This window comes from Phoenix dactylifera, chromosome 5 (genome assembly GCF_051530095.1).
Source record: "Phoenix dactylifera cultivar Ajwa chromosome 5, Ajwa_hap1_PhDact_Kaust_v1.1, whole genome shotgun sequence".
In the NCBI taxonomy this organism is placed as follows: Eukaryota; Viridiplantae; Streptophyta; class Magnoliopsida; order Arecales; family Arecaceae; genus Phoenix; species Phoenix dactylifera.
The window spans coordinates 11,756,870-11,767,936 of record NC_143194.1 but is presented as its reverse complement, the minus strand read 5'-3'; the positions used below and the strand labels follow the sequence as shown (position 1 = coordinate 11,767,936).

The window sequence follows — 11,067 nt, the reverse complement described above, 5'->3', positions numbered from 1 at the left end:
TTTTGTTTGGTTCTTTTCTTCAAGCATATATGGTTGGGCCGAGAAAACACTAATTAAAACATCAAAACAAAAGGCCACCCATCGTAGCATAGTAATTGACTCTCTTATTAACATTTAAGTTTGTTGTAATTATCGGTCCCCATTATAAACACCAACAAATCCACATGTATGCATGTGACTACCTATTATTTCTTTGCATCGTTCCTAGATACATTCCCCATCCTTGACGGAAAGGAAGGGGAAGAAACCCAGAAGCTTCTATGAGTGGTCTACCGAGCGAATAAGCTCTGACGTTCTCGTCATGCTAAGAATTAAAATCCATTCAAATCTAATCACATGCACTATAATTGGCCCATGGTCAGTTGATACCATTTGTCACAACCCAGGTCCTCACCCAAAATAGCTAGCTGGAAGGTATTATTTGGGTTTCTTGATACACACGCCTACATGGATCCTCACATACATCTCGCATTTAAGCCTCGACATCTTTGTCAGGCTAAAAGTCCTAGGTATTTTATATGTGAGGACTGTGCGGGCATATGTTTGGTCCTACATCGATTATTAGCCGAGAAGATCTTGGGTACTTATATAGAACCAAGAAACCAAAAAAATACCTTCTCGCTAGTCTTTTTGGATAAGGTCCTACATTGTTACAAATGGTATCAGAGCGAATTTGGCCCATATTCTATGTAGGCTAGGAGACACTACAACACGAGTTCATAGAGGCTGACCACAAACCGATTGTGGTGCTTGTAATTAGATTTGAATGGATTTGAACCCTTAGCCTGATGAAGATATCGGAGCTTAAATAGAGAAACGATGCAGACATATATTTGGTCCCATATTAGTTATTCGTCGAGAAAATCTTGAGTATTTAAATGAGATTCTCGGTTGTTACATTTCTCGTGTTTCGCCTTATCCTGTTCCTTTTTCTTTTCTTTGTTTTTTTTTTGCTGAAACATATGTATTATACATAGCAAGTATGAATACATCCAAAGAAATCAAAAGATGATAAGTCTCGGAGGGCACCGAGTAGTCCCCTCTCTCCCAACCATAAGATCTCCCTAGAATGGTTAGCCACATAGGAGGCTACTCAATCTGTTGTCTCGTTGGCCTCTCAATATACATGCTTAGCCTGCAAGGCCATCCCAACCCTCACCATCGCCCAAATATCCCTAAAGAGAGGATGGTAACCACCCACCCCTCTTATACTCTGCTGGATCCAACCAATAATAGTAGCCAAGTCGCCCTCGCGGACTAAGGTATTGGCTTGCAACATATGCCAAGCATACCTTAGGCCGATCCAAGCTGTCCACAACTCCGCCCTCGGAACGGAGGTATCAAAGATCTGGCAACCACCCTAGAGTCCGGACCGCTAATGATGAAGCCCGCTCTTCTCTTGCTGCTGCCATCCAGTACACATCCGTCAAATTTAACCTTGAGGAATCTCGGAGGTGGGGACTCTCAGGTGAAGAACACAGGGCAAGATGCTCCAAGAGTAAAAGAGGAGCTCCAGATGTCCCGAGCAGTCAAGGTACCATTAAACATATGTGACCGAGTAATCTTAGCTGCTGGCTCTCGGCACTTTCGGCAACGAACCTTGGAGGGAGGTAGCTATCATCGAACGTCCAAGCATTTCTGGATAGCCAGATTTGATGTGCTGTATAGGTCACCACAGTTGCCGCTTGCCTGGATCGTGGGGAGGTCACCCACTGTCTGACTTCTTGCAGGAATGACGCCGTGTCGCACCGAACCCCAAATGGGATCATGGCAAAGTCTTAAATCATCCTTGCACACCGGCACTGGAAAAAGACATGGTCCACAGCCACCAGGCACAAGAGGCATTGGGGATATATATCTAGCCCCTTTGTACTCAGGATGAACCTCGTTAGGAGCCATCCCCAAGCAATCTTTCAAAGGAATAAAGCTACACTAGGAAGCAGACCAAAGCGCCGAACCCGCGCACAATCCACTTTCGGGTGCTGCCCACTATGGAGGAGGCCGTAGACATCGCCCACCCTCACCGAGGATCTGCAAGAAGAGATTCATACCCTCACGTCAAGGTTGGCAGATCCGGGGACTGGCACTGATCGGATTCTCTCAGCAAGCTGGTCTCCAACCAGCTGGGCTACACAGGTAGAATCCCAACTAGCTCCTCTGGGAAGGAGGAGGTCGCAGACTTGTAGTCCTCCCAGGGCACCGATGTTGACCATAGTCGGCCAACGCCCCAAGGGTGGCGAGTCCACCCAAGCGTCTTCCATTGCGTCCACGTTCTGCCCATCGCTCATAAGCCATATGCAATTAGACAAAACGAGAGACACATACCTGCCGATTTTCTGCCACAAGGGGGAGCAGTGTTGACCCATAGCCAATGTTTGACCTGCCCGAATCAGACCATACCAAGCAATCGTCACCTGACTCTAAAAGCATTTGGAGCTCTAGGATGAATCTGGTCACATACCGAACTATCAAAGACTCTCTCTTCGTCAAAAGAGACTGCACTCCCAGTCTATTAGAGCGGTTTGGCTGACAGACTCTTTAAGGTGCACCTTGTGGCTCCCACCGAGGGATTTCTTTGGAAAAGTCGCGCGATCCTTGGGAGCACCTTCAGAACAATAGAATGAAACTTAGGTGGAATAATATAGAGGACAAGACCGACTTACCAGAATTAGGGCTGCAAATGGGTCGGGTTGGGTCGGGTCCTAGGTGACCCCGATCCGACCCGGTTGCATGTTCGGGTCCTAATTTTGGACCCAGACCCGACCCGGTTGAAAAACGGATCGGGTCGGGTCGGGTCCATACCTACCCCAATGGGTCATTCGGGTCGGGTCGGGTCCGGATCTGGTCGGGTCCGGGTCGGGTCCGGGTCAGATTTGCATTTTTAATTCAATATTTTGTCAACTCCAATACTCCATCACCGATTCACCAATTCACCATCAGGTAAAGCCTTTTGCAAGCTCAACAATTCCTCCTGAAAGGCTGGAAGCGTGAAAATAAAGACTTCACCAACATCAACATGACCATTTTTATCACAACCACTTATCTTTGTATGTTGAATGACATCCATTATCCAATTTTGAAGTCTATAGTGTTTTGATCAAGACCTTGTGACCCATCAATGGCAGGCTCATATTGCACACATTGGATTATTACATCAGTCCATGATTCAAGCATTCTGTGCACACAACCACAGGAATTCAAATATATGTCATGGTAAAAGAAGTTTCCACCAATACATGCAAAATCTGGGAGCACGCTGGACATGAAAAAAATAAATGGCATCCACGTAAGCAGTAAACTTGGATTTCTTCTGAGATTCAAGGAAGAACAATCACAATCACCTGATAGGAACAGTATACAAATGTCACATGCTCAAATATGGGAGAGCTGAATAGGACACTGTAAAGTGGATGAAGTACAGCTTTGGACATTAGAACCATGTCGTCAGCACTGGAATTATAAGCCACGTCATCAGCTACGAATGTGGAATCAAGCCGAACATTCTTCAATCCACATTGGTCCTGAAATAGGCAGAGATGGCGCCATTGGGTGCCGACAATCTCATGGTATGGACCTCCATCTTTCCAATATCATACATAACCTCGCAGGCAGCGTTTTGATCCACGAAGAAAGTTGAGACAAACAAGAAGGGGCATAAAGCAGGGTTACATGCACTACAAAATCCCTGTTGCAATGCTGGAAGTTGCATATATCTTCAAGGACTGCTCTGGTATATATGTCAGACCTGTTACGTCAAAAGACAGTTCATGAGATTTCACAACTGGGAGTAAAATACAAAATATATATTTAATTTCTCAAGAAGATTTTGCTTCGTCAGGTTTTCTCTCTCAATCTGCCAGAGTCATGGCCGAACAGCTATGAAGTCTCCGATCACAAGACATGACAATGAATCGGAGAAAATAGGCAACAGCTACTGCAATGGTAGAAATAGACAAGCAAAGGAAAACAGCTATGAAGAATTTGGTTACCATATTTGCCAACAATTCCAGCCTTCTTGGTTCACTTCGTCTGCATGAAGAAAAGAAGAAACAAAAAACACACTTGTCAGGAGGAATCAAACACCTAAAGAATTATAACAACTTCTTTCTCAAACCATTCCAATTATTGATATCCACTAGTAAACATGAGACATACAGGACAAAGGCCAATAGACACTTCAATTCCACCACCTATGCACTAAGATGTAAGTTTATAATCAAAGCTGGTTACAGTATTAGCATCACAGGATTTTTCAAAGTAAAATTCAACCCCATATGACAAAGGACAATCCAAACAACAGCATTACAACCTGAGTCACAGTTTTAGGATCACAACATTACAATTTACTACATCACAGCAAAATTCTACCCCATATGACAATCCAAAAGGATGCATCACAACATCAACATCATGCAATTAACATCAACATCAACATCAACATCAACATCAAAATTCAGTGAAGATGACTTGTCCCATTAGTTAAGATAGATTACCACCATCCTGCATAAAGCAAAGAAGCAACATCAGTTTACGATCATTATACTATAAAATTATAAAGTTTAAGCATCAATGAGTACACTTTTATGTTTGTGCAGGAGCTTTGAAGTTATGCTGTCTTTGCTGGTTATGTAAACAGGTTTGTCATGCAATGTATACATCCTTCTAACTTGAACACATGGAATCATAAATTTCTCTTTGCTTGCACCTACATCTGATAGCAACATATATAATGAATCAATGATGCAAGTAGGTGGTCATGTCACATGAAATGATGCAAATCGGAGAATTCAAATGTAAGCATAATAATGAAGATGAACTCTACTACTTACCAGCATAAGTTAATCATCGATATTAATATCAACAATAAAATTCAACCCCATATGACAAAGGACAATCCAAACAACAGCATTACAACCTGGGTCACAGTTTTAGAATCACAACATTACAATTTACTACATCACAGCAAAATTCTACCCCATATGACAATCCAAAAGGATGCATCACAACATCAACATCATGCAATTAACATCAACATCAACATCAACATCAAAATTCAGTGAAGATGACTTGTCCCATTAGTTAAGATAGATTACCACCATCCTGCATAAAGCAAAGAAGCAACATCAGTTTATGATCATTATACTATAAAATTATAAAGTTTAAGCATCAATGAGTACACTTTTATGTTTGTGCAGGAGCTTTGAAGTTATGCTGTCTTTGCTGGTTATGTAAACAGGTTTGTCATGCAATGTATACATCCTTCTAACTTGAACACATGGAATCATAAATTTCTCTTTGCTTGCACCTACATCTGATAGCAACATATATAATGAATCAATGATGCAAGTAGGTGGTCATGTCACATGAAATGATGCAAATCGGAGAATTCAAATGTAAGCATAATAATGAAGATGAACTCTACTACTTACCAGCATAAGTTAATCATCGATATTAATATCAACAACAGTTTCGTAATCTTCAATCTTGTATTTTGTATGAGAAGGTGGATCATCTACAAATGAAGAAAATATGAAATTAAAAATCTCAAAGTTTTAAAGCACTAGTACAACTGATGCATGATAAAATTTATGAATGTTATAGAAATTGAACCTGCAAGATGAGGCAAGCTGTCTCGAAGCCAATCCTGTGTGCACACCAATACCTCAACCGTATTTGGAGATAGACTACTACGAAAATCATCCAAAACTCTGCCAGCAGTGCTAAAGGCAGACTCAGATGCAACAGTAGAAATGGGAATTGCCAAGATATCACGTACCATCCTAGACAATATTGGATATTTTGATTCATTGAATTTCCAATACTGTAGAATGTCAAAATTTTGATCTTCTAATGGATGAATCTGCTCCAAAAAATTAAATGGCATGTCATTTTTATTAGTATTATTGACTAATATTTTAATGTAAGCATCCAAATTAGAGATCGTAAAATACCTTCTCTTCCAAATAAGTCTCTAATTCTGACTTAGATGGTTGGGTAACTTGTACTCCATGGATGAATTCTTTATAGCCATGCAGAAAACGATTCTCATCTCTTCCACCATGGGATGTAGACACCCTCTCATCCACTTGATTAAGAAAGACATTTGTGCCATATCAAATTGCATAATTATCATACAAAGTTTGAAGAACATCATGCACTTTGTTGATCTCAAATGAAGCACGATCATCATTACCATGGATTGTCTGAAAGCAATATCTAATAAGATTCATCTTATGTCTTGGATCAAGGACAACCCCTACAGCAAGAATGTGAGAGCATTCCTTCCAATACTTGTCAAATTTTTCTTGCATCTTTAAAGCCATCATCATCACAACTGCATTTGAACTCCTAGATTCTTCAATCAAGAGCATATTTATTCTCCAAATCTCATAGAAATACAAATTTGCAGTTGGATTTTTTGTTTGTGAAAAAACTTCAGTTATAAGATGAAAAACCTTTAAGAAGTCACAAATAATGATGCCTTGAGACCAATCTTCCTCAGTTGGCGCACCTTCAAAATTAGGATCCCGGGCCACAAGTCGCATAAATACATCCTTGAATTGTATAGCATCATTTAACATGAGATATGTAGAATTCCAACGAGTAGGTACATCTAAGCATATCCGTTTTTTACCATTCATCTTGAATTGTTTCACAATTCCCATAAATAATTCCAACCTTCCTTGAGATGATTTTATATATTTAACAGCCTCGCGGATCCTATGAATAGCACCCTCCGCTACCTTCAACCCATCCTTCACAATCAAATTAAGAATATGTGCACAGCAACGCACATGAAAGAATTTACCATCCAAAAGTAAATCTTTTTTAAATTGTTTTTGAAGTTCTGTTGCTACAACTGTATTTGCTGACAAATTATCAAGAGTGATTGAACCCAACCTTTTCTCAATATTCTAAGATAAAATACAGTTAGCTATAGCATCACTAATGACTAAGCCTGTATGTGGTGAAGGAACCAACTTAAAATTGATAATATGCTTTTTCAGTTTCCAATCATTAGTGATATAATGTGCAGTGAGACACATGTATCCCAATGTTTGATTTGATGTCCACATGTCCGATGTTAAGCTGATTCTTCCACAGTTCATCTTGAACAAATCTTCAAGTCTTCGTATTTCCTTTTCATAAATTTTAAAGCAATCAGAAGACAATGTTGTCCTTGAAACAATATGAAATTCTGGTCTAAGGTTCCTAACAAAGGTCTGAAATGCTGGATGTTCAACTGTTGTAAATGGCATCTCTTGTAGAATTACCATCTTTGCAAGGTCCTCACGACTTCTTTCCTGATCAAATGAATAGGGAACTAACTCGTTCAATGGAACACCATCTTTTGAAGTCACGGTGCCTATTAATATTTTCTGTTTCTTATCATTATATTTTTTTGCCTTACAAATATTTGCATGTTTGTGAAGATGGCTTGTCCCATTTTTAGGATCAGCTGAAAAAATAAAATGACAATAATTGCATCTAGCCTTGTCTTTTTGATTTTCTACCTCACAATAATGATTCCATATCTCCGACCTCCTTTTTCTGTTCATTTTAGAGCTATCTGTATTAGAAGGCTCCATTACTTGAGAACCACTACAACGAAGTACACTTGAAACTTCAGCCATGTTTTCATTGCTATCCATCTCGGACATTAACCTATTTTGCATGCAAGCATTAAATATAGATGTATGAGCATAAAATGCAACTTTATACAATGAAAACAAAAAAATTAACGGCTTAATAACGATGTATATCTATGACAAATAACTGAATAAGTAACAAATATTTTAAATTTATATAAGGACAAAAATTTGCCACCAAAAATATAAATAAATAAATTCCTTCTTTAGAGTAGAAACTTCAACTTGAGAGTACAGATTTCAATTGAATAGTTACACACTTACACTGTTACACAGTTACACTAGCAGGAGCTAATTAATATACAGGCATACGGACAATCTAAACTTATTGTGAGCTAATTAATATACAGGAGCTAATTAATATACAGGCATACGGACATTAACCTATTTCATAGGCTTATAGCGTATTCATTGAATTTCATTCTCCACCATCCATGTTTTTTCATAATTTACAGAATTACAGCATGCAAAGCCAACTATAGAAATCCCTACTGTATGGATCCTCCAGTCAAGACCCAAGCAGAGAAAGTAGATCGAGGAAGACCACAGCACTGTTCAAAACCTCTTGCAGAATATCACAAGTTATGCAAAAAAAAACAAAAACCACAGCACTGTTCAAAACCAGATCAAGGAAGACTTTAGCAGAGAGAATGTCGTGCATATAAAATCTTGAAAACTATGATTAAATCTCAAAAAAATTGTGCAAACTAGGTTAGATCTCACAGATTGGTAGAAAATAAAACAAGTAGGCCGAAATGATGCTCCCCAAGTGTGGCACGCCCCTCCTCCAAATCTTCCGACTATCCCCGAGGACCCCGACGACCCCCACCTCTCCCTCTCCCTCTCCCTCAAGTCCGGCGTCGTTGCCCTGTTACAATGTAAGCCCCCTTCGCCGGAACCATCTCCCGGCCTATGCTAAAAAAAATACGGAGGACTGGAGGAGGGACATACCTTGGGACGCCGAAGAATGGAAAAAGGGAGATCCGCGGAATGGGGAGTCGGAAGTCGAAAGATCTAGGGCACCGAGCACGGAAGCGGGCTACTCTTCTCCAAATGATCCTCCGCCGCAGCTCAAGATCTAGGGCACAGCCGCACGGGAGATCTAGGGCACCGAGCACGGAAGTGGTCTACTCCTCGACGTCCTCGTCTCCTCCAGATGATCCTCCGCCGCACGGGACTCGGGAGATCTAGGGCTAGGGCACAGCCGCTGCGCCGCACGGGAGAGAAAAAGGGAGGAACGGACCGTCCAAGTTCCAACAGGTGAAGCGGTCCAGCGGATGATTTATATATCATCCGTTGGACCGTTGCGGGCTGCGGGCAAAGCACAGAGGCCAGAGCACACCTGTGACCTGTTGTAGCACTGCGGGCCTGCGGCCCAATGGGCTGCATGTCTTAAAAAAATGATCCAAAAAATTGGGTCAGGTCGGGTCGGGGTGCGGGTCGAAATTGGACAGACCCGACCCGACCCGAAAAATAGAACGGGTCCAAATTTAGGACCCGACCCGGCCCCGCGGGTCCTAAAATGCGGGTCGGGTCGGGTCTTAAGCGGGTTGGGTCGGGTCGGGTCACGGGTCGACCCAACCCATTTGCAGCCCTAACCAGAATCACTCCCCCCATCAGATAGGCCTGCCGAGCCGTAGCCAACGTCTTTCCCTTATTCGTAGATCTTGAGATATAATTCTTTTCCTCTCCGTCTTTTACGGTTCTCGCGATGAAGACCGTCTCGCCCTCCGGCTACGGCACCATCCCCACCGCCGTCCCCCCTCCGCCTTCGGAGGCGCCGCCGGCGCCGTCCGCCGCCTCCCGCGCCACCGATCTGATCACCGGATTCAAGGAGCAGGGCCAGGCCCTGATCGCTGCGCGGCGGCCGTGGCAGGAGCTCCTCAACTCGGGGGCCTTCGCCCGCCCCTCCACCACCGGCGAAGCCTCTGCCCGTCTTCACCGCAACCTCGCTTATTTCCGCGCCAATTACACAATCGTCGTCCTCGTTGCTGTCTTCCTCAGCCTCATCTGGCACCCCTCCTCCCTGATCGCTTTCGTCGCCCTCTCCGCCGCCTGGCTTTTCCTCTACTTCTCCCGCAACGGGCCCCTCGTCCTCTTCGGCCGAGCGATCGACGACGGCGCCGTCCTCATCGCCCTCTCCGTGGTCACCGTCGTCGCCCTCATCGTCACCGACGTCGCGTCGAACGTCCTCGCGTCAATCATGGTCGGGGTCGCCATCATCGGGATCCACGCGGTCTTGAGGACCACGGACGATCTGTTCCTCGACGAGCACGCGGCCGCCAGTGGTGGATTGCTCTCGGTGGCCGGAAGCCCGGTGCGGCAGGCCTCCGTCCGGGTGGTGTGATGCGATTGATTGCTTTAGCTTGGGCTGGAATTAGTGTTTTCTCGATCCATGTCTTGAAGGATTGGAGGGGAATAGGATAGGAGTGGTTGTTTCTTCGAGATTTCGGGTCAGTTATCTGTTGATGGTTTGGATTAAATGATTTTGGTTGGTCTGCATTCTTTCTGTTCGTGGAGTGCTGATGGCTTATTGATGTGATTTCTTGGCTTGAGGAGACCGACGTTTGTGCTTACTCCTCCAGATTATGATTGCTGCTTTCCATTGGATGTTAATTTTTTATGATTCTCTGTAAATGCATTGGTGGGATTACTTGTAATAAGTAACAGCTCTTATGGTGGTAAGACCACACTATGTATGAGTTTCAATTATAATTTTGTATCATGACTATCAGCATTTTTGTTTTGAATATCATGTTGAATTAGGTTACATGAGAATTATGAAATTTCAAAGTATTCATGCTCGGATTAACTTCATGCATAGCTTGGTTTAATGAACTTTTGGAAATTCTATGATATTTTGATGAAACCATTCATTGAACACATCTAGTTTGAATTCATGTATTAGGTTCATAAAAGCACTCATTGTCATGAAACTTTTTGGTGACTCTCGCTTTTAAAACTTTTATTTATCTGTTCATTATCTTGCATTTTAACAATAGCTATAGTTCTTGATCATCTTATTGTTTCTGAGCTTTATAAGCAGATGGTCTCTTATGCCTACTTTCACCCAACTTAATCAATACTTATATTGATTACGAAATGCCATACTCATATATTCTACTTATGTTCTTTGTTGACCAGATATAGTATAGTTTTCTCTCCTTTTATAACTATCCCCGTCTAGATGTTTTTTTTAAAATTAGTTTCTAAGGCTTTAGTTGCACATTGCTTTTTCAAGGTAATTGAATGATATAATTTGCTTTTTTAATTGCTACATCATGGTAAAAGATGCTACCAATTTCTTTGTAAGTTCCTTCCCGATTTTTTTGTTTCTACAAGTATACTACCTCAAATTTCAACATTAACTTGATTGTTCTCATGCAAATTTTTGGATCTATACAAGTATCATAGTCTT

The 11,067-nt window shown here is 42.0% G+C and overlaps 1 long non-coding RNA gene and 1 pseudogene across 5 annotated transcripts; one reads left to right on the top strand and one right to left on the bottom strand.

Moving 5' to 3' along the window:
• Positions 1-3,263: 3,263 nt before the first annotated feature.
• On the bottom strand, positions 3,264-6,905 carry LOC120111576 (uncharacterized). 4 transcript variants are annotated; one of them, XR_016413143.1, is made up of 5 exons: positions 5,952-6,905; positions 5,611-5,860; positions 4,578-5,512; positions 3,990-4,500; positions 3,264-3,745 (listed from the first exon to the last, which is right to left on the bottom strand). It is a non-coding gene; the product is annotated as an uncharacterized LOC120111576 (long non-coding RNA). The 4 variants fall into 4 exon arrangements; XR_016413141.1 differs by having other exon boundaries at positions 3,990-5,100; positions 5,178-5,512; XR_016413142.1 differs by having other exon boundaries at positions 3,990-5,311; positions 5,430-5,512.
• Positions 6,906-9,251: 2,346 nt separating this feature from the next.
• Positions 9,252-10,419, top strand: LOC103716577 (PRA1 family protein F2 pseudogene; annotated as a pseudogene). Its single transcript, XR_015986980.1, has one exon. The product of XR_015986980.1 is annotated as a PRA1 family protein F2 pseudogene (transcript).
• Positions 10,420-11,067: the final 648 nt, after the last annotated feature.